Source organism: Vulpes lagopus, chromosome 17, assembly GCF_018345385.1.
Source record: "Vulpes lagopus strain Blue_001 chromosome 17, ASM1834538v1, whole genome shotgun sequence".
Taxonomy (NCBI): domain Eukaryota; kingdom Metazoa; phylum Chordata; class Mammalia; order Carnivora; family Canidae; genus Vulpes; species Vulpes lagopus.
Genome location: NC_054840.1, coordinates 7,603,085 through 7,626,492, shown reverse-complemented (window position 1 = coordinate 7,626,492; position 23,408 = coordinate 7,603,085). Strand labels below are relative to the sequence as shown.

Sequence of the window (23,408 nt, the reverse complement as noted above, 5' to 3'; positions counted from 1 at the left end):
TTTAGAATAGAGAGAAAGAGAGAAAGAAGAGAAAATTGTCAGAAGAGGAAATTGTATTTTATTCAAATTTGCTTTCAAACTTTTTACAAAAGAGAGTCAGGGAGTAGTAGCCATCCCTTCAAAATCCAAATGCTGTTCTGATTTTTATATTGTTTTGGAGAACAAAAGATGGTGTTTTTCTTGGGACACCTGAGTGGCTCAGTGGTTGAGCATCTACCTTTGGCCCAGGGCATGATCCTGGAGTCTCAGGATCGAGTCCCACATTGGGCTCCCTGCATGGAGCCTGCTTCTCTCTCTGTCTATGTCTTTGCCTCTCTCCCTCTCTCTCTGTATCTCTCATGAATGAATAAATAAATAAATCATCTTAAAAAAAAAAGATGGTGCTCTTTTATTAGAAATTTTGGAGTCGATTTTACGTTCAGACACTTTGAGGAGATAAGGACAGCTTCCCTGCATAAACAACCATGACTTCCCACACCTGCCTTAGTTCTTCTTGTACCATAATTTTCTAGCCACATTTCAGGGTTATTGACAAACACAAAATTTTGTCATTTAAATGGATATCAAAACAGCTTGGCAGTAAGGGGTCCTCACAATTTAACTGAGTATCATGAAAACACAGCTGAGGAATCTGCTACCTGACCAAAACCTTTATGTAAGAGCTTGTCTCAACTGGGTTACTTAACTAAGTCACTGGTGTAGCAGCCTGAGTCATAAACCTTCATCCTTTGTTTGACCCGCATAGAAAGCCAATGAAAAGGTACTTTTGCAGTAATTTGTTCGATCAATTCTTTTTAATTAAAGCTGATTCCCTGTTTAAAGGAAGTGAAGCTTTTTGTAACTTCAGATTTTTCCTTCCTAGAAAGAAAGCCGACGTGATTCTACCTCCCTATCCACGGAGCCAGCGTACATGCCTCCTCTCCTGAGCATTTACCCAACCAGGCCTGCTTGCCAGATTGCTAGATGGTGAAAGAGCATGGTGGGGTGCCAGGACGCTCTAGGCATCTCCGCCCTGCTCATGGCCAAGCACTTGGCAGGAAACAGGGCTGAGCTCTCCAGGTCACAGTGCTGGAGGCCAGCAGCCTGGTGTCTGGTAGGATTCCTGGCTCCTCAGCAGGCAAGGGGGGAGCTGTGCCTTTGCCCCAGGTTCTCCCACCTACGGCCTTCCTGTCGCATTGGCTAAGGCAGCTATAGCTAGTGACCTCCGAGGTGGCTGTCATTTTTAAAACATTGTTTATTTCAGCTTTTTCTTATCACCCAAGATTGCTAGTTGGAGGTGTTTTTGTCATGTATATAATACATTAAATCATAGTACATGTGTATAATTTATCAATAAGCACGTAGAGGGGATCCATGTTTGAATTTTTTTTTTTTACTGGGAGTTCACAATCAAAAAAGTTTGGACACCATGGATCCAGGAGTGATAGTTCTGGTAAGGGTCTCTATGTCCTGTTCCCAAAAGCAGTTAAAAAGCTTATGTCCAAGATTCAAGAACCAATTTGAAACAGCTCCAAATAGCCAATGATGGGGCAATTTGAGTACTAATGCCAACAGTGGATTAAACCATATTTAATAAATTAAAAAGTCATGAGTTCATAATGATATTTTTCAAAGTAAACTCACTGGTCACCTCTGAAGGATGTTAATAACCAATGGTTCTAAAATGAATCAAGCATTGAACCTGTCTTTCCTGTGTGAGCTGTACCCTCACACTCAAGGAATAATAGAATTAGAACACTATCATTTGACAAATCTCAAGTGAAAGAAGATCTAGGTTATGGCAAATCAGTAGCTACAAACATCGCAGGGGAGGACTGAACAGGATGTGCCTCCTGATGGACGATCCAACACCATCTTTGTATCAAGTGGCCTTGCCAAAATAACAAGCCTGAATCAGATCGAGCATCTAAATCTAAGATTTACAAAATACAAAGGCCCAGGGAACATGGTAACAACACCAGGGGAAGGCAATAAACAAAACCAGAGACTAGACGGAAAAGGTAACCTGTTTTGTCGTAAATATATTCCAAGGAAAAAGAAGGGAGAGGAGATCCTATAGTTTCAAAGAAATTCAATGCACATAAACCAATGCACATAAACCACATGGACATTTTTTGGATTCTCAAACAAACCAACTTTTTAAAAAACTATGAGACAATCAAGGCAACTTGAACCTTGACTAGACAATGAATGGTGTTTAAAATCCTGAATGTTCCAGGTGTGATTGTGGTTTCACAATTTTTTTAAGGGTCCTTCTCTCTTAGAGATATATACTGAAGTATTGGGGGATGAAATGATACCATAGCTGGCATGTGTTTCAATATAATATAGTGTGGGGAAGGGGAAGGAGAAGCAGAAGCCATAAATGAAACAAGAACAGGCGACAATTTCTAATTGTTGCAGCTACCCTATTGGTACATTCAGGTTTATTGTTCTAGTCTAGTCTGTCTCCTCTAGAATATGTTTGAAGTTAGCCATAATGAGAAGTTAGGTTTTCTTTTTTTTCTTAAGGCTCTGTCCAACCACTATCCTCTTCTATTCCTAAACCACACACTAGAGAAGAGAAAATATTTCTCAGTGGGACACCTGGGTGGCTCAGCGGTTGAGCATCTGCCTTTGGCTCAGGTTACGATCCCAGGATCTGGGATCAAGTCCCATAACGGAGGACTGTCTCTCTCTGTAGGGATCCTGCTACTCCCTCTGCCTGTGTCTCTGCCTCTCTCTGTGTGTCTCTCATGAATAAATAAATAAATATTTTTTTAAATAAATCTTAAAAAGAAAAAAGAAAATGTTTCTCATAAACAAGAATTTCAAACTCTCTAGTGAAATCCCACAAAACTAGATTAAATGGACCAATGAATCTCTGCTCCAATCTCACCTCTAAGGAAAAGCCAAGGAAAGAGGCCCTGATTATTCTGATGATTGTTCCATACATGATTTCCACTCTAGAAAGGGAAATCCTGTAGCATTGAGTGCTTTTAAGGACATTTTCCAAACAGGAACCATAAAGTGTTGTTGAAACAAAGGACACCTTGTTGCCTGCCCCGGTTGCTAGGTCAGATCTCCTTTCCTACCCCACTTTCCCCCTGGAGAACTGGTCAGGGCAGCAATGCTAGAGATGGATTTCAAAAAATCTGCTCATTACAATATTTTTAAAAGGAGATGACTGAGCATTTAACCTAATTTCATTTGTCATGTTTTAAAATCTACAAGGTCACCTGGGTAGGTGGCTCAGTGGTTGAGCATCGGCCTTTGGTTCAGGTTGTGATCCCAGGGTCCTGGGATGGAGTCCCACATCAGGCTCCCTAAAGGGAGCCTGCTTCTCCCTCTGTGTCTCTCATGAATAAATACATAAAATCTTTTTAAAAAAATCTGCCAGTTCGTTTGGCATATAGTGGTTGTCTGTAAGTGGGCTTTGAATGAACATTTGTGCAGACAGTGTTTCATAGGGTTTACACTTCTATCCCAGAAGGTGGTCACCCTAGTGACTCACCAGGACACAGCCTGGATGGAGAACACAATTTAAGGGGCATAACTTTATCATGATAGTGGGACCTGCAATCCATTTGGTTCCCTGATGTTATAACTAAAATGTTCCAATACCTGGTGCTCTGAGGGCTTTTCTGGGTGTGTTCATTGCCTGTGGCTGCTCTAACAAAGCCTCACAACTGGGTGGCTTAAACAACAAAAATTTTTAGTCTCATAGTTCTGGAGGCTGGAAGTCCAAGATCAAGGTGTTGGCAGCACGGATGCCTTCTGAGGACGGTGAGAAAAAGCTAGTGCCATGCCTTTCGCCTAGCTCGAGATGATTTGCTCACACTCTTTACAATACCTTGGCTGGTAGAAGCATCGTTCTGGTTTCTGCCTTCATGTTCACATGACGTCCTCCCTGCATGTCTGTGTCCAAAGTTCCCTTCTTATAAGGACGCCAGTCACTAGATTACAGCTCGTTCCAATGACCTCACTTTAACTTGATGACTTCTGTAAAATCCTATCTCCATATCAGGTCACATGCTGAGGCACTGGGGGGTTAGGACTTCAGCACATAAATTTTGAAGGGGCACAGTTCAACCTGTAATACTGGGCAACCCCTATCTTCCCAGGCCTCCTTGTCCTTGGAGACAATTTCACTAGCTTAGACTGAGTTTCCAAGGAAGACACTGGGTGACAGGCCTCAAGCTCTTTTCCTTTCCCCATTGGCTCCCCTGTCATCTTCCTGGTCTTGCTTCTGAAGCTTTCTCAGCATGGCTGTGGTGAATGTTGCCTGTTCTGGCTCCTGGAGGCCTGGGTCTGTGGCCTGGCTGTTATTTCCTGATCACTGGAATATGGTTCTCTGCTCCCTCTTCTTTCACTGCAATGATCCTTAAAGCTGAGGAAGTGTTTCTTCCCTACCAGCAAACAGCTTTTTTGGCCTAACTTCCTGTGGCCTGGCCTCATACTGCCTTTTCTCTTCTTGGAGCTTTCTTTGAAAGGTAGCCTGCTCCTTTTGGAGGAACGTGTGAATAGATTTCCCAGATGGAGACAAATGGGGGCATGTAATAGAGTATTTCACCCCTACTGACCTTGAGCTCTTCTTTAGGAACCAATTTTCCTTCCCTCATTCAAGACATGGTACACGCTCTGCTTTTCAGGGTGCCCATGTCCCCCTAAATTGAAGAAAGCCTTCGTTACATCTTTGAGATTCCTCATCTTGATAGCCTAGGAGTTCGTAACTTCTCAAGATTCACGTCCCCATTTTTCTGAGACTCTCAGGGGTTCTCCTGCAACAGAAGTTCTGGTAACCTGCTACGGTGTTCCAGATTTCCCATGGCCAGTGTGCAAACTAGAGTCCATCCACCTCTCGCTTAGGATTATATCGTCCTGTAACTATCATTCCTGCTGTTTGTTGTCTCGGCCCAGAGCAAGCAAACAAAGGAAAGCCTTATCCTTTTGGACATATAGACTTCCAACCTTATAGGCTACATTCTTAATCACAGTGCTTCCAAAATTAGAGCTAGAAAGATGACAGCTGTGAGCTCATGTCCCCTGAGCTAAAGAGTGCCATGCATTATTAGCATAGAATGTTAAGAAACTTAATATTCCTCTTGCATTTTCTGAGTGGAGAGTTATACCCCAGGTCACCAGACAACAGTAATGATGGCACGCTGAGATCCCAATTGCAAGAAGAAAAAGCAAATAGCCTGGGGAGGCAGGGCCAGGAGCAAGCTACCAAGAAAAGGCCCAGAGCCTCCAATGGCCCAGACCTGGGGGGGGGGGGGGGGGGGGGGGAGGCGGGGGAGGGATGGGGACGGGGAGTGGGAGGGAAGGTGTTCTGTTCCAATACACTCAACTCCAACCTGAGTCCACGGGTGAGGGTGAGAAGCCTGTGAAGCCAAACAAACATGAGTTCAAATCCCAGCTGTCTCTAACTGGCAAGGCGAACCCACCTGCATCCTTGGCTCAGATTCTCATAAGTAAAATGAAAGTCGTAACAGTCCCGCCTCTCAGGTGTGTTGCGGGGAAGGCATGAGAGAATGTGTAAGAAGTACACGGCACAGGGCTTACTCCACAGGAAGGACTCAATAAATGTTAGCCCTCAGCATTACTGTTGTATGAAGTCCAAGGCGCTCTTTGTACCCAAGGCTCTGTTCTGCTGGAGGAACAGAGGTGACCTGAGCCACCTGTATCTATGGACAAACAGCTCCCTTCCCCTGAACTCAGATCAGCAGCACCTCAAGGTCAGTGCCACCCTATGAAAAACATGCTGGCATTTTTCCCCCAAAGGCCAGAGCAGAACTGCCCAAATTTCTTCGTAAGGTGGGGCTGCATCTTGCCACATCACATCTTTGAGTCTCCCTGTCTTTACACCTTCGACAGTTCAGTAGAATGTGGCTAGCTCACCAGTCTCACCAAATAAAATGAAACACCCACAATAATGGGAACTGTGTCCCAACAGGCATGCCCAGAAGGGCTTCACCCCAAAGAAGATCTCTCCAGTGCAGGGCAGTGACACAGGCAGCCTTCCCCTCAGGAGTAAAGAGGGGGAACCCTACCTGCAGGCGTCCAGGTGAAAGGGTGTCACCATGGTTCCTGACGGGGTTAGAGGCTGCAATACCATTTTTGCACAATACTAGATGGACAAGGTGAGATCTCACCCTCGTGTCCCATAGTGTCTTTAGAAGGGCAACGGTAGATGAGCAGAAAGTAAGAAAACTTGCAACGTGAAGAGGTGAGGCGTTAGCCTTACAGACAAAAGAGAACAACTACTTATTTTTTGCTGTTGGATCTAAAGAATTCTTAATGCATCCAGAAAATTCCCTGACATACCAGCAGCAGTTGCTGGTACTTGCAGGTGAGTTCTCTTCTCGACTGGCTGGCTGGTCCCTGATTGCTTCAGTGTCCCTTCCGGGCGCTCCCTGCGTGGATGGACTGGGGGAAGGCCCTGGGGTCATCAGCACGGCCACCAGCTGCAACCTGCTTCTGCTCTGAGGCACGTTTCTTCTTCCAATCGAGAGAACCTGGGTTTGCAGCCCCAGGTGGAGCACGAAGCGCATGCATTGGGTCAGGGTTTGGCCCTGTTATGTCGGGGCTGACTGTGTTGAGTTAAAAGTTAGGCACATTTGATTATCAGTTTTTTTTATTTAAGAAGGGGACACTACAAAACGATGAAAACGAAGCAGTGCTTGTGTAAAATGGGACTCACGTGTTCAAGTGTGGGTGTGGGTGTGGGTGTAGGAGTGGGTGTAGGAGTCAGGATGCAACTGCAGGAGGCTTCGTGGGGTGCATTTGCTGAATAATAAGTGCCAGGCTGGTTTTCCCAGACAATTACCACATTTCCAAGCATTTCATCCTTCATTGTTTTGTAAACCTTGACTCCAAACCACAAGGTATTTAGGCCTTGCCCTTAGGTGATGAGTTTTTAAAACCCCTAATTGGGGGCACCTGGGTGACTCAGTGGTTGAGCATCTCCTCTCGGCTCAGGGCATGATCCTGGGGTCCTAGGATGGAGTCCCACATCAGGTTCCCCGCAAGGAGCCTGCTTCTCCTTCTATGTCTCTGCCTCCCTCTGTGTCTCTCATGAATAAATAAATAAAAAAATAAATAAAACCTCTAATCCATTGTAGGAAATATGACTGACCAGGTGAAAAGGCTAGTGGTGTGAGCGTTTATTCAGCTTGATTCCCCTGGGGCCTTAACTCTAATATTTAGAACTATACCCAATACCTGACATGTTATTTCCTTTTGTCATTAGTTTTTCCAGATGATAAGCATCTTTAAGATTACACTGTGACACATAAGGCAAGCTCTCCCTTTAGTCATCAAATACTTGCATCATACCTGACGATGTCACCATCATTCCAGAAGACACATGAAAAATTAGCTGTTTATGTCCGCTTATACCGAAAATGTTTTATTTCATTTTTATGTGTGTTTATGTTACTTTATTTAATATTTAAATGATCATGCATTGATATGTTTCCACTGTATTTAATATAAAAATATGTTATTTGCATCCAATAGAATATTTTTGACTTTTAAAGATATCTGACATTTTAAAATAAGGACTAAATTAGTACACTTTACATATGAGCATATTATGAGATTTTAGATAGATATATATTGACTGAGATTACAGTATGATATGAAATGTTGATTTGGTGATTGAATAGCATAAATGGCATTGCTGTTCATGATGTGATTTTTTTTTTTTTTGTAATGATGATCTACTCTCAACAAAATTTGGAACAGAAAAAAGCAATTTTTTCTCAACTTTTACCATAGTTGAATACCCGGAAAATTCAGTGTATTTCAAAAACCACACAAGAGAAAGCTTTGTGATTCATGTAAAGTGGAGTTGCAGTTGTGAGCTTTGCTAATTTTAATTTATCTTCTTGAAGTCCCAATGAAACACTTATAAGTTGTGTATGAGGTAATACAGTCCTTTGTTGAATGGGACTTCCACACATTGCAGGATGTCTTCTATCCCCAGAACTACCCATAAGTCCATAATATTCACTAAATAACTGAACAATCAAAAACCCTCAACAGGGTTCCACAAAGTCCCTGTGGAGGCATCACTGTCCCAGTGAGAATACTTGGTCTAAGATCCCTGCTAACTCTAAAATTTGGTGGTTCTGTTTATATACTTTACCCCCAAATGTAATTATTTTTGATGGCTAGTGTATGCTTTTTCATTGAGGTTGGCAAAGACAAACTTATGTCTTGTTCCTTTACAAAGATTTTTACACATTTATCCCTAATGTCTAGCATAGTCCCTGATACATAGTAGATGCTCAATAGTTTTGAATGTGTGAAATACACACAGGGAGGGTACTCAAACAGTAGGAAACACAAATCATGCCCTGACATTCTCATTGGAGACGTCAGACGTTCCTAATCCATTACAGCTGGAAAATGAAGAACAACACGTGACAACAAAATAACATTCATGCAAAATAATAGTTCATTAAGGGTGTATCTTATGGTAGAAGCTGTAAGGACAATAAAGTGATAAGAGAAATTACTGAGGTACCCAGGGAAGACTTTTGTAGTCTATGGAATCGGAGCTGAACCCTGAAGGAAGGGTTAAACCCAGGTGAGAAACGGAGAGGAAGCAGGGCCCAGTGTCAAGAAGGGTGGAGGGGCCAGATTTAGATGGACTTTGAATAGCAATTAGTGGAGACTTCTTTCAAAGCTTTCCAGGAAAGGCCAAAGTTATATGCTATTTTAGAAACCCAAGCAGAATGTCGGGGGGTGGGGGGTGGGGGGTGGAAGGAATGTGGATATTTGAGGGCAGAAGTGGTCTAAGCAGTGTTCTGCTGGGCCAGCTTGCAACAACTCACAAGAGCTGATTATAAAATTTTTAGGGCTTTTTGCAAGGTTGTTAAACTTAGCCATTATTAAAAATCGAATTATATAGACTCACCGTTGAATCCAGTGTCTTAAAATAATACACACTCAAAACTTACCACTTCCTAATTGTTTTACCACATTTTACTATTTTCTATGTGCTTGAGATTATTTATATCTACTTACCAGATGATGGAAACAACACATAACAAGGTGCTGCTGTGCATCTCTTCAGGGACGTTGGGACGGCGGTGGCTTGAGATCTGCTGTGGTGAGAGTATGGATGCCCCAGAAACCAGAGAAGGCTATGAATCAGAGCTTGATATATCGCTTTGTTGATCAGAGACTTAAGAAAGTGATGGAGAAAATGTTAATGATCCAGACAGAAACAGTGTCATGTTGTCTCTGAGAAGCCATTGCTTAGAGAATAGCACAGAAAATAGAAAAAAAAAAAAAAAGAAAATAGAGGAATTATTATTTCAACATATATAAATTTTTCAGCTTTATTGATGTATAATTGACAAAATTATAATATATTTAAATTACAATGTGATAATTTGATATACAGACATGTTGTGCAAGTTTTCTCTCCATCAAGTTAATTAACCTGTTCATCGACTCTCATATTGCCATTTTTTGGGGGGTGGTGAGAACATTTGAGTTCTATGCTCTTAGCAAATGTGGACTATACAATACAGTGTTATTATAGTTATCATGTTTTACATTAGATACTCAGATTCTTATTTATTTTAACTGAAAGCTTGTACCCTTTTATCAAATGTTCCCTCTTTTTTTCACCTCCCAGCCCCTGGCAACCACTTTTCTACTTTCTGTTTCTATGAATTTGATCTTTTTATCTTTTTTAGTTCTACATCTGAGTGATACCAAGCAATAATGGGAGAAAGTCATGTATCCAGAATATAAAAATAACTCCAACAACTAGGTAATAACAACAAACAAACACAAATAACTCAATTCAAAAATGGTCAAGGGACTTGAACAGACACTTCTCCAAAGAGGACAAACAGATGGCCAACAAGCACGTGAAAATACGTTCAACGTCACTAATCACAAGGGAAATGTAAATCAAAACTATGATCAGATACCACTTCACACTCAGTAGGATCACTATTGTAAAACACACACACCTCTCCACACACAAGACAAAAATAACACGTGTTGGCAAAGATGTAGAGAAATTGGAATCCTTGTACATTGCTGGCAGGAACATAAATAGTGTAGCCGCTGTGGAAAACGATAGAGTAGTTCCTCAAAAAGCTAAAAATAGAATTACCATATGATCCAGAAAGTTCACTTCTGGGTATATACTCAAAAGAATTGAAAACAGGGCCTTAAAGAGATATTTGCACACCCATTTTCATAGCGGCATTATTCATATAGCCAAGGGGTAGAAGCGACCCAAAAATCCATCAACAAATGAATGAATTTTTTAAAAGTGGTATATATACATTCAATGGAAATTTCTTCAGCCTTAAAAAGGGAGGAAATTAAATTTGAGGACGTTATGCTAAGTAAAATAAGCCAGTCGCAAAAGAACAAATACTGTATTGATTCCACTTACACACATTACCCAGAATAGTTAAAATCATAGAAACAGAAAGTAGAATGGTGGTTGCCAGGAGTTGGGAGGGGGGAGAAGGAGGGAGACGGGAGTTTTTTTTTTTAATGGGTACAGAGTTTCAGTTTTGCAAGATGAAAAGAGCTCTGAGGATTGGTTGCACAACAATGTCAATGAACTTGCTGCTAGACCGTATGCTTAAAAATGGTTAAGATGATAAACTTTACATTAAGTGTATTTTACCACAATTAAAAAAAAAGATATTTCATGCCATGTGGCACTCATAAGAGTGATTCATTATTTAGATACCAAATATAAACATCCGAGATGGCTTGCAGCAGGATGTTGTTCATTCCAGGAGTGAGGGCCCTAAGCTGGAGGAGCGGGGGAATCTGGGGCCACTTCTGATTTCCTGTATGATGCACTGCATGTGAATGCAGCTATTGCATTATCATACCTTTTGAGGATTTGATCAAATGCTATTACTGCTTTCAAAAAAAAGAAAAAACAAAATGTTTTAGCTACGAATGGGGTAATACCTATAAAGTGACAGTGGTGCCTTGCCAAAAAGAAGACTTTTAGAAAAAAATATGGGCATCTGTGGCTCAGCCATTTAAGCATCTGAGTGTTGACTGCAGCTCAGGTCATGATCTCAGGGTTGTGAGGTCAAGCCCTGAGTCAAGGTCCTGTGCTCAGCTTAGTCTGCATGAGATTCTCTCTCCCTCAACCCTTCCCCCTGTTCCCCTGCATGCTCTCTCTCTCTCTCTAAAATAAATAAATAAAATCTTAAAAAAAATAAAAATCATTGGTATTATTATGCTACTTCTATAAACATTTTTAAAAGATTTATTTATGTATTTATGTGTTTATGTATTTATGTATGTATGTATGTATTTATTTATTTGTTTATTTATTTATTTATTCATGAGAGACACAGAGATGCAGAGACACAGGCAGAGGGAGAAGCAGGCTCCCTGTCGGGATGGGGGTGGGGGTGGGGACGGGGGCCAATGTGGGACTCGATCCCAGGACCCCGGGATCACAACCTGAGCCAAAGGCAGACACTCAAGCACTGAGCCACCCAGGTGCCCCAACACTTTTACGTTGTTAAAAAGAAATCTGTCCATTTAACTAGTCAGGGCTAAATATCTATTAATGAGAGGCTGTTTGTCACAGCAAGTAATATTTAGTTTCCAGAAACCAATCTTTAAAAGCCTGCTTTGTACAACTGTTGAAGTCTATCATTACAAGGATTTATTCTTGGCACTGAATCCTGGAGCTTTGGCTAATAGCAGTCAACTGAGGTAATTCTAGCTTAATTTTGCAAGTGTTCTAATGGCAGTAAAAATATGTTACTCATGAATCATAATGACTCTCAGGGAAAGAGCTCAATGTTTTATAGAGCGGTAAGAGCATGGCATCCCATTTTCCATGATCATCCTCTGTAGGGAAAATTTTTATTATTTAGAGAAATGCAAATTTTTTTTGGAATCAAGCTCCATAATAACTAATATCCACATAACAAAAATGTGTTCAATTGCAGAAGTTTTGTGACATGGCCAAGTTGTCTAGATCCAAATTTCCTGGAAGAGTTTCTAAACTAATCCTGTAGTCTTGGTACCAGAGAAAATATCACCATCAAAACCCAGTTTACAAGGGTGGTTGTTTTAATGACCCTTCCAAAATACTTTTCCTGTTTGAAGATAAAATGCCATTTCTTTCTGTTTATGGGTCTACTCTCTTTTCTATACCTTGCTGATTCTATTTTGTACTTAGTTCTTATGCAACATCTCTAGTGAAGAGGGAGGAGCAGAGGAATCATGTAGCAGAAAAAAGGTCCTTTGTAAAAAGGAAGGGAGGGGCATATATATGCTAGAAGCAAGAACCATGTCTTTGGCAGACAGCTTTCATGGTGCTTGGCCTTTTATGGCCATTAAAAAGTATTATTTAAGGGATGGCTGGGTGGCTCTGTTGGTTAAGCCTTGGACTCTTGATTTTGGCTGAGGTCATGATCTCAGGGTTGTGAGACCGAGCCCCACCTGGACTCTGCGTTGGATATGGAGCCTACTTAAGATTCTCTCTCTCCCTCTCCCTCTGCACCCCTCTAAAAGCAAAAGGCATTATTTAAGATCAATGATGTTTTAAAAGCAAACTGCCATGCAGAAAATAATTTTTAAATATTATTTTTATTGTCAGGGTTCATTAGTAGTTATTTTTGAGTGGGGATGTCCAAGAAAATGAGAGTTCTAAAAACTGACAAAATGAAGGAAAATGGCAAGTAAAACTAGCATCTAAAGAAATGAAAACCTCTGTTGATCATCTTTGTGTCTTACCATTTCCAAATTATTGTCCACTTGTAAAATAGACATGAGCAAGAAATAAACCAAAGTTCAGTGGAATTGCCATTATAGCAGTAACATATTTCATAGTCTTGAATATATGCAAATTGATGTAGAGTATGTTTGCTATTTCCAGCTCAGTTATTTACATAAGCAAATACTTTCATTCATACAAGGGCTTATACTAAATACAGTCTTCGGTTAATGGCTAAGCAACTAAATTGTGAAGCATTAAAAATTGGCATATAACAATTTCAGAAGAAATTGATGCTACCATATTTTTTATAGATGAATCACAATCTCGTTAAGCCAGAGATCCCAATTTTCCACAATTTCCTTAGATCAAGAAATGATCACCATCTACATTTTGGGCAAGGAGAGGGAAGCACAGATGAAGAAGGAATATTTCCCATTCTTTCTTTAGAAGTCCTTTGTTTACATGGGTCTCTAGAACAAATTCTATTACATTCCATTTCTATACTTACATGCTTTTCTTCCAGGAAAAGAGCTTTCGACACTATAGGAGAAAATAATTTTAAGTGCCTGGTGGATCAGAAGCATGTCAGTATCAAAACAAATGTGATAAAATGACTCTAAAGCAATCTTTAAAAAAAATAATAAAGCAGTCTTTATATTTCCGTGTATCCTTTCCACGTTTAGAGAAGTCACTGATGGTAAGTCTGTAAGAACTTGAGTAATAAACCAGGTTGGAAAGTGAAATTATTTTTTAAAAAGTAGATGGAGAAAATACAAAGATATGATGATATAAAGGCAGCAACCATTTCTTAAGATGGCAGAGCCATGAGGCTTAGGGCCACTGCAAGGGTGAGGGTGAGAACCTGCATCATCAGACCCATGGTGGGGGGGGGGAGAGGGAGAGGGGGAGGGAGGCACTGGTTTTGAGTCCCTAATTTCCTTTTTTTCACCTGCTTAGTTGAGACATTTGTCCTTAAAACTAGAATTTAAGGTGAGAGGACCAATAGCCCGATTCCAGATCACCCCCTTCGGTGAGCATATCAACAGTGAAGGCTGGGATCCCTACTCATGGTTGCACATCAGGGAACACATCAGGGAGGTCCCAGCAAGTAAAGAAGAAGGTGGCCTCTGCTTTGATTCCAGGGGCCTGAGTTAACTTTCCCGAGTGAGCCTGAGTGGTGCGGAAGGAGGGACCTAGAAGTGCCTGCAACCTCTCAGATGATATAAAAGTAGCAGAGGCTTAGGGCACCTGGGGGGCTTAGTCAGCTAAGCATCTGCCTTCAGCTCGGGTCATGATCCCAAGGTCCTGGGATTGAGGCCCACATCAGGCTCTCCGCTAGGCAGGAAGCCTGCTTCTCCCTCTCCTCTCCCTCTGCCTGCTTGTCCTTGCTCTCTTGCTCTGTCAAATAAATAAATAAAATCTTTAAAAAAAAAAAAAATTAGCAGAGGCTCTGTCTGAGAAGCTTGCTAGAGTGGGTCACCAGACCCAGGCCAAACCTCAGAGGCTCTGCTGTGTCAGATGCTGAGTCGGCAGGCAGGGCCCCCTGGAGAGCAGACCAGGCCATGGTGTCCACATGGGAAGCCAGCAGAGCCTCCAGCTTGGAGCCCGGGACAGGACATGGTCCCTCAACCAGCCCCTTCCCCCACTGGGACACTGTATGTTGCCCATGCCCGACTCCTGCAGCATCTGTGGAAGAAGGGGAGATGGAGAAAAGACCCAAGGGAGACCATTTGATCTTGGAAGAGGTGAAATTACCCGAGAGACATGTCTCTTTGCATGGGTGGGTAGGGTTGAACTTACCCGATTGGACTACGCATAGTTTCTCGCCTCTTGCCCAGAGAGTAGGACTTTGGAAGGAGACTAGACCAGATGCAAGAAAATAAAGTGGCTTTTCTTCATACTGAGTGTAGGGTGCAAACTTCCAGCACTCCTGAAAGCTTAACAAATAGCACGCAGGCCCGTGGCTGGTCTCACCCTCACCCACTCCTGTGCACCTACGGAGCTCCGTCTGTCTGCTCCCCCAATAGCCAGGGCCAGCCATCCTCCCCTCCCCTCTCCTTTGCAGCCTCCTGCTCCTGCTGCTTCTCAGCACTGTGACCTTTTCTCTCTCCTTCAGAGGCAGTCACCTCCACTCCAGACCAGTCCGACTGGATTTTAGTCCGGGCACCAGAGCAGGGACCCACAGCCCTCCACCTGTAAGGAGCCTTGTCTTTAGATGCCTTGACTCTGGGGTGGGGGTGTCTTGGGGGAAATCCTGGAGCAACCAGCTGGAGGAACACTTGGGGGCTCGGGGCACGCCCTGTTTTCTAACCAGAGCAGAAGACTTCAGTCTTTTAACAATCGGCACATTCAGACCCACGTGTGCTGACTGCAGACCAGAAGCTTCTACCTCCTGTCTCCCACTTCCAATCAGAGCCTCCCACCCTCCCGAGGCCGGCTGCTGTTTCTCCTCCTCCCCCCACCCCTTCCACCTGTCAGAGCTCCTCACCTTCCTTCCTACCTTCCATAGCAGGAGCCAGTGGTGAGAAGTAAAAGGAGTAACGGCTGCTAATGGGGTGTAGGCACGCATCCAGGGCCAGGCTGGGAGAAACCGTGTCGCTCATGAACCCGACCAGAACTCTGATCGCATTTCCAGAGAGCAGAACTATAAACAGTAGCTCTGGCCTGGAATGAGCACTGCTGCCACGCTGTGCGATGGGTGTTTATGGGCTGGCAGCAACTGGATTCTCCTTTACGATGTTGCTTGCACGAAAGCAGGACGTTTGTAAGTTCTTCTTTAATAGACAAGGCTCTCACACTCAGGCTCTTGTAAGTTGAGGCCTATCGGGGTGATGAAAATCTGTCGGTTATTATCAGCAGAGACTTCGATATACATATACCATACGAGGAGAGAGACAGTTTGGTAAAGAAATCAAGGCAAAAAGAAAATCACATTAGGAAAAAGAAGATGAAGCCAGGGATACTTTCTAGTTTTAAAATGCATGCCCAGGGCAGCCCCGGTAGCTTAGCAGTTTAGTGCCGCCTTCAGCCCAGGGCCTGATTCTGGAGACCTGGGATCGAGGCCCACGTCAGGCTCCCTGCATGGAGCCTGCTTCTTCCTCTGCCTCTCTCTCTCTCTCTCTCAATTTCTCTCTCTCTCTCTCTGTGTCTCGAATAAAAAAATAAAATCTTTAAAATAAATAAATAAATAAATAAATAAATAAATAAATAAATAAAAATGCAGGCCACAAATTTGGCCCTGAGCTTCCTAGTAGCCAATGCAAAGAAAGAAATTCACTAGATTCCTGATTCTTGAGATTTTGTTTTGGCTGGATTTCTCAGCCAAAAGCTCAATTAGGGGTGCCTGGGTAGCTCAGTGGTTGTGCATCTGCCTGTGGCTCAGGGCGTGATCCTGGGGTCCTGGGATCGAGTCCTGCATCAGGTTCCCCATGGGGAACCTGCTTCTCCCTCTGCCTAGGTCTCTGCCTCTCTCAGGGTCTCTCATGAATAAATAAATAACATCTTTTTAAACTTTTTTAAAAAATTTATTTATGATAGTCACACAGAGAGAGAGAGAGAGAGGCAGAGACACAGGCAGAGGGAGAAGCAGGCTCCATGCACCAGGAGCCCAACGTGGGATTCGATCCCGGGTCTCCAGGATCGTGCCCTGGTGGCCAAAGGCAGGCGCCAAACTGCTGCGCCACCCAGGGATCCCTAAATAACATCTTTTTAAAAAGAAAAGAAAAGCCCAATTATTCCTAACACCGCAGGTTGAGAAAACTTTCTCCCATTGGCTCTTCAACAGAGGACTCCATATAACGCAGTTACCTAACATAATAATTAGCACTTAGTGGGAGCTATCCAAATGCTTTGTCTACATTGCTGCCTTCATGTCTCAGAGAAACTCTTGTACAAGAGTCCGCTGAGAGGGGATGCCTGCATGGCTCAGTGGTTGAGCGCCTGCCTTTGGCTCCGGATGTGATCCTGGGGTCCCAGGATCGAGTACCACATTGGGCTCTCTGTGCAGAGCCTGCTTATCCCTCTGCCTGTGTCTCTGCCTCTGTGTGTGTGTGTCTTTCATGAATAAATAAATAAAATATTAAAAAAAAAAAAAGAGTCTGCTGAGAGGAGATTGAGGCTCAGAGGAGTTCAACGACTTGGGCAGGTTGTAGAGCTCACCGATGGTGGGCCTGAGACGTGACCAGGTCTGTTAGTCATGTAAATCCCTGCTGTTGACTGCAGTTTCAGGAGAAAGAACCCCAGAGTGAAGTCAGTACATCCCATATGGTGTTTTTTTAGTGACCTCAATAGCCAATGATAAAGATGTGTGTCAACAGGGGCGCCTGGGTGGCTCAGTCGGTTAAGAGTCTGACTTTGGCTCAGGTCATGATCTTGGGATCTTGGGATGGAGTCCCAAGTCTGGCTCCCTTCTCAGTGGGGAGCCTGCTTCTCCCTACCCCTCTGCTCCTCTCCCTCAACCCCAGCGCTTGTGTGTGCTCTCAAATAAATAAATCTTACAGAAAAAAAAAATGTGTGTCAACAAAGAAGCAAGTTATCTTCAAACAGGAAGCCTAAAGCACTACTTGTAACATAATTCTAAGTTTTGTACTGGATTCTTATTTTGTACTTTCCACTAGCAAATTTTTAGGAATAAAAATTGTTGATGTCCTCTTTCAAGGCTCTAAGTGTTTCACTCATAAATAAAGCAGACCACAATTTCAGAATTCCATATTTTCTCTTCTATAGAGATCACAGCTCTCACACAGACTGTGAAGAGCTTTCTCTCTATCAGAAAGTACAGTTGTGCTTTCTACAAGCTCCTTCCTCAAATAGACTATCTTTTGTTTCATTTTGCAGCTCTGTGAAAAACAACTTAGTTTTTTTTCCCTACTTGCGAAGGAACTTCCCCACTCAAAACCTATAGGAAATATGAAATAGGTCCTATTCCCATCAAAGAAAATTTACTATTTATTCTCCCAGTTATTTTCCTTTTGTGTCAACTTGAAGAGCAGCATTAAGTGAAGGCCCACAAAGCATCTTAGAGGCTAAGGATGGATTAAACTAAAGGCTAAACTCTGAGACAGGTTTATGTACACTGCAGGGCACTTTCCTGGGGCTTAGCTTCTTTTCGCCTATCTGGAGAGGATATCGGAGGGCAACGTTTCTGTCATGAAATAGGACTAATCAACTTAGTTGAGTTCGTATTTAAGGCAAGGTGAATTAGTTAAGACGGTTTCTGAAACTGTTGTCAGATGTGCTTGTAAATCTGCAGCCAGAGCAGCTTCTGCAATTGAAAGGGCATTTGGATGGTTCTTCCGTGAGCAATGTCAAAACCATGAAAACTTCACAGAGGCTGTAAGTATATACATCTACACTTTGATTAGTCCGAACACAGGCTAGTTGCTTTTAGTAAAATGTTTGCATATATAAAATAAAAGGACTCCTTTATCTTAAAAGGAAATGCAAATACATGGATCTAATATCCAATGGAGAAGCAAGGAAATAAGCTTGTATAAATACCATCAACAGCATTCCTGCCTAAATCACTGGGTACATTATAAAAATAAAACACATTAGACTTCGGGAAAAATAAATTTTTACAAAGAAATGCTTGGGTTTATCTATAAATTTTGCTGGCTCCATTATTGCTAACAATGTGTTAGCCAATAAATTCTTGTTTGGCTGAAGTTATTAAAGAGTTATTGATGATATACTGCTCATGCCAAATAAATAAATACTGTCATGCCTTAGGGTTTTTTTTAAGTGAAAGTAAAAGGAAATTTATTTAAAATAAAGTCAGCTCAAAGTTGTATATAAATTTAATTAAGTCTTTTCTCATCTTCAAATAGACTAAGTACCTGCCTCTGCGTTGCTGCTATACATTTACTATGCATTATTATTTTAATGGCCTTTCATTACTGCAGACAACTACGTTCCAAAAATTGTCATGATGTATAGGCCATGAAGTGTCAGAGTAGAAACTTTTAGAAAAAAAAATTAAGGAACAGTCAAAGATAATAGTGAAAAAACACTACGTTAACATTTCTTAACTCATTCTTTACAACGATCTAACTAAAACATCTAAAATTCAGTTCAGTTAGAGGAGTACTGCTAGATTTCACTTGGGTTCACATACAAATTGATGCGATGGGGTTTGCCTCCCAATCTTTTGGAGAAAGTGAACATAATTTATTCAAACTATAGTAGCACATAAGTTATATTGAAGCGGTGAAGATATTGCATCATTTCTACTTGTTTAATGATGACAAAAGTTTAGTCTTTTTCATTGTAACACTTGCAAATATACCTAGAACTTTGCATTTCAAGGAGGCATGGATGACTGTAATGACAATGAGCTTCCAGAGAGAAAAGAAATGAGAGGCGAGGGAAGCACACACATCATCTGTCTTTGTTGACACTTTGCAGAACATTCATTGTGATGCGGTGCATTTAGCAAAGTGCTAGAGTATATCCTTTAGTAAAAATGAAATATATTTTAGAGCCATTGTCAAGTGCCTTGGTATTAACTGCCTTTGTTGGCAGTACTGCTTACCACTACAGTGATAACTCATTTCATTTATACTGCACTAGTACAACAGAGCAAGGACTTGTTATTTAAAGCAAAAATACGTGGCTGCCTTCTAGAGTGGGATGTTCATGCCACAATTCAAACCAGTAGAAAAGAAGCCTCTAAGTTTCTGTCCTACCCTTGGCAAAGATGGGGAGGGGAGGAAATACGCAGAGGCCCAGAGTGAAAGGCCCATTGAGGAGAGACTGGAGCAGAGTCGGGAAAAGGGTCTAGAGGTCCTCTGCCAAACAAAGTTTTTGGGTTGTTGGGGGACCAGCTGAGAGAAGGCCAAGAAAAAGAATGAGGAGCCTGGGCTTGAAATGTCAAAATTCCTCAAAGAAATTTTTCACAATAAAAAAATTTAAAAAATAAAAAAAAGAGAAATGTTTCACAATGGAGAAATTTAATGTTCAATTTTAAATTGGTTCTGACGCAACGCTCCCCAAGCCCTCCCACCTCTGACTTGCCAACACACATTGCCTTGTGTGGGTGGTTTTATGTGGATACTGAAGGAAAGGGATGGCCTTTGGAGTCAGTGTAGAGCAGTGAGGGGGGAACAGCTATAGGAGGTGGGCCATAATGTACGTTCGGGGGGAAAGATACTTGAAATGTAGCTATGCCTTCCGCTTGAAATAAGGGGTTGATAATTTTAGAATTCCCGTGTAATCTCAGGAAATGATGTGTATCTACAATTTGAAACAGTCAAATATTTTACCTGTTTCTTCATCTAGTCTTACATTAAGCTTTACTTCAATTGACAAACGTATTTTGAATATCAGTATAATTGTTTACATTTTACACAATATTTTATGTAATTTTTTAAAAACTTTTTTCTTACTAGATATGAGAAACACACTTTTCACACTTCTAACTATAACTGTTAGAAATTAGCATGATTGCTCTTCTCACAGCAAGTTTTTCTGCCAGGGTACTGATAATGAGATACTTCAGGGCAGCTCATTGGCCTTCCTAATTTTTAAAAGAAATTTCCCATTTATTATTTTTAAAAACTGAAAATATACTTAACAAAGTGTGCATTATGCTTTAGCATTAAGATGCTTTTCAGAACCCACATTAATATAGGACACCTAGAATAGTGAATGTGTGAAGCTACTAAGGATTGTTTTATACCTTAAACAAAAGACCTCTGCAAATATCTCCTGCTAGCTTTAATTTAAGAAGTAATATTTATTTTTTTCAGAATTGTAGAAACATTTAATTCTAACTGCCCCACCCTTCGAATGTAAAAACTTACCAAATACAGAAGTTATTTAAAAATGAATTTATTTCAATGAGTATAGACCCAGAATCCACGCATCCTGCACACAACAAATATTCTATATGTAATTGCTCAAATCCTGGCTGAGCCAAACTTAGATCGCACCGACTTCAATAAATGGTCATGGTGTAGCCAACGAGACACTGAAATAGAATCCAACTGACACCTGTCTACTATGCACGAGGCAAGCATTCGGTAAATATCTGCTGATTTGGCAAGAGCTTTAGTTCATGAAGTTCATGTCTTTCTTTGACTGCCCTAATCAGTTGAGACAGAATTAGCACTAGCTCAATCGTCTGTGTGCTGCCTGGAGGGGTTTGTTGAGGGTAAGAGTCTGAAGACAGAGATTAAGGAGTCCTCATCCTCCTAAAGTGCTGGGCATCCAGGATTAGAGCTCTGGGTCAGGGAAATCCTTCCTGAATGCAAACCTAAGCACCGGTGCACTCCCACACTTGGGTTTACCAGACACACTGCATTTAGAATGGATATCCCAGTCTGCATTTTGACTCAAGAGCGTTTCATCTGCCATTCCAAAGTGACCTTGGCTCATAATTTGTCTAGATGTTTTCAAAATAGAAGAGGATACCCTGAAATTGTGAAAGCTGATATCTAAAGACTTATGCATTTTTCAAAAATGTCATCTTGGGGAAGAAAAAAAAAGACTTATGGATTGATCCTATGACTCCCCAAATTGTACGTTTGTAGAAACCTAGATCTGGAGCTCAAGAGTCTACCTTGCTGATGAAGGGAAAAATCTGATCAACCCCAGAATATTTCCTTGGAAGTCTCCTGATAATATTTGCTTCGAAATATAGGTTGATTTAGGGCAGTGAAACTATTCTGTATGACACTATAGTGGCAGATGCATGTAATTTTACATTTGTCAAAATCCATAGAATGTATGACACTAAGAGTGAGCAGTGAGGTAAACCGTGCACTTTGGGTGGTAGTGATGTGTCAGTGTGGGTTCTTGGGTTGGACCACATTCACAAATATACTGCTCTGGTGCAGGATGTTGATAGTGAGGAAGCCTATGTATGTGGGGTGGAGAGAGGTATACGGGAACTCCCTGCACTGTCTACTCATTTTGCTGTGAACCTAAAACCTAAAATATATATATATTAATAATATATATAAATAATAAATATTATAAATAAGTATATATTATTATAATTATTATAAATATATTATTATAAATAAATATAATATATAAAATAATAAATACATATATATATAATTTGGGGCATTCAAAATACAACAATATAACCTAAAAAAAGATATGTTGGTCTTTTAAGGCTATAACAGAATGCCAATACCATAGTTTGAGTGGCTTATAAATGCAGAGATTTACTTCTTACAATTCTGGGGGCAGGGCATCCAAGGTGAAGGCACCAGCAGATTCAGTGTCCAGTGAGGACTGGCTTCTTGGTTCACAAACGCCCACTTTCTTGCAATACCCTCACATGGCAAAAGGGGCTACAGAGCTCCCTGGTGTCTCTTTTCTAAGGGCACTAATTCTATTCATGAAGGGTCTACCCTCATGATCTAATCACCTCCCAAAGAGCCACCTCCTAATACCATCATATTGGGGATTAGGTTTCAAGATGGGAATGGGGGGGGGGGCAGGGCATAAAAATTCAGTCTGTAGCACCAGGCAATGATATTTTTTAAAGAAAATTTGAGCACCAATAATCATGATGGTGGTAAGTAAAAAAGCACTTGCTCACCAAGTGTGAGATGAAAAGAAACTATAGAAGCTGAGTGGAGCTGAGAACCATGACATTCAAGATGTGGCAGATGTCAGTGACTCATCCTTCCCAGGGACCTTCATGGCATGAGGATACTTCTAGAGACACTGGAAATAGCTTACATTTTAGGTAAAAATCTGGAGAGTTGATTAAAAAGCAATAAAATATTATATCAGATGTGTTAACAAAGTTTTATAGATCACATTCAATCTCCTTGGCAGTGCAAAAAGAAAGCCAGACCCAAGAACCAAAGAATCCAGAACAGTTATACTACCAAAGAGGGCTTTAAATTAGATTTAAATTAGATGAGACTCGTCTCTGATGCCTCATTCCTTCACCTCTGCCAACCTGATAGCCTTGAGTTCCTTGCTTCCTTCACTAAATGTGTGACTAGCAGTGAAAAAAAAAAAATCCTGCTTTGTTGTTGCAGACAATGGACCCTACAGAACCTCATAGAAATATGCCTATGCCTGGTGAACCTGGTACTCCAGAAGAAAGGCATTTGTGCCAGTTATCGAATGGAATGACATTAGAAGGTAACCACATTGCCTCGACAGCACTAGACACTGTTGCTGCCCTACTCCGTATCCCCTTGGCCCCCTTCTGAGTTCACCTACAACCATGGGGGTCCTGCACCTCTTGGTTTCTCATTTTGAATGCTCCCCCCCCAAACACACACCATAGCAGTTCGTTGCAGCTACTTCAGGCATAGCCCAGATGGCTATTTACCCAACTCTTGGTCTTTCATTGGGACAATTTTTATTTTATTTTATTTTCATTGGGACAATTTTTAAAAAAGATTTTGTTTATTTGATAAAGAAAGAGAGGGAGAAAGAGAGAGAACAAGCAGAGTGAGGGATAGAGGGAGATGCAGAATCCCCACTGAGCAGGAACTCCAACGCGGGGCTCCATCCTGGTTCTCCAGGATCATGGCTTGAGTCAAAGGCCGACACTCATCCGACTGAACCACCCGGGCACCCCTCATTGGGACAATTCTGAGTTATGTTCCACAAGGCTTCTTAGAGGGTCCCCAGCAGGGCTGAGCCCCAGTTGACGACAGTAGTAACCCACCCATTAACTCACCTTTTAGTGGTTTTTCCTTTCCTAATT

The 23,408-nt window shown here is 41.6% G+C and overlaps 1 protein-coding gene across 3 annotated transcripts in view; it reads right to left on the bottom strand.

The window, feature by feature from the left end:
- LRRC31 (leucine rich repeat containing 31) overlaps positions 1 to 15,241 on the bottom strand; it is a 66,867-nt gene extending 51,626 nt beyond the window's left edge. The window contains exons 1-3 of one of the 3 annotated variants that reach the window (XM_041732025.1): positions 15,225 to 15,241; positions 14,525 to 14,584; positions 9,016 to 9,248 (exon numbers count right to left, since the gene is read on the bottom strand). The gene's annotated coding sequence lies outside the window, so the exon portion shown is untranslated. Of the gene's footprint in view, positions 1 to 9,015; positions 9,249 to 14,524; positions 14,718 to 15,224 lie in introns of those variants that run through there. The other 2 variants (XM_041732023.1, XM_041732026.1) reach the window with 2 other exon arrangements.
- Between the last annotated feature and the right edge of the window lie 8,167 nt (positions 15,242 to 23,408).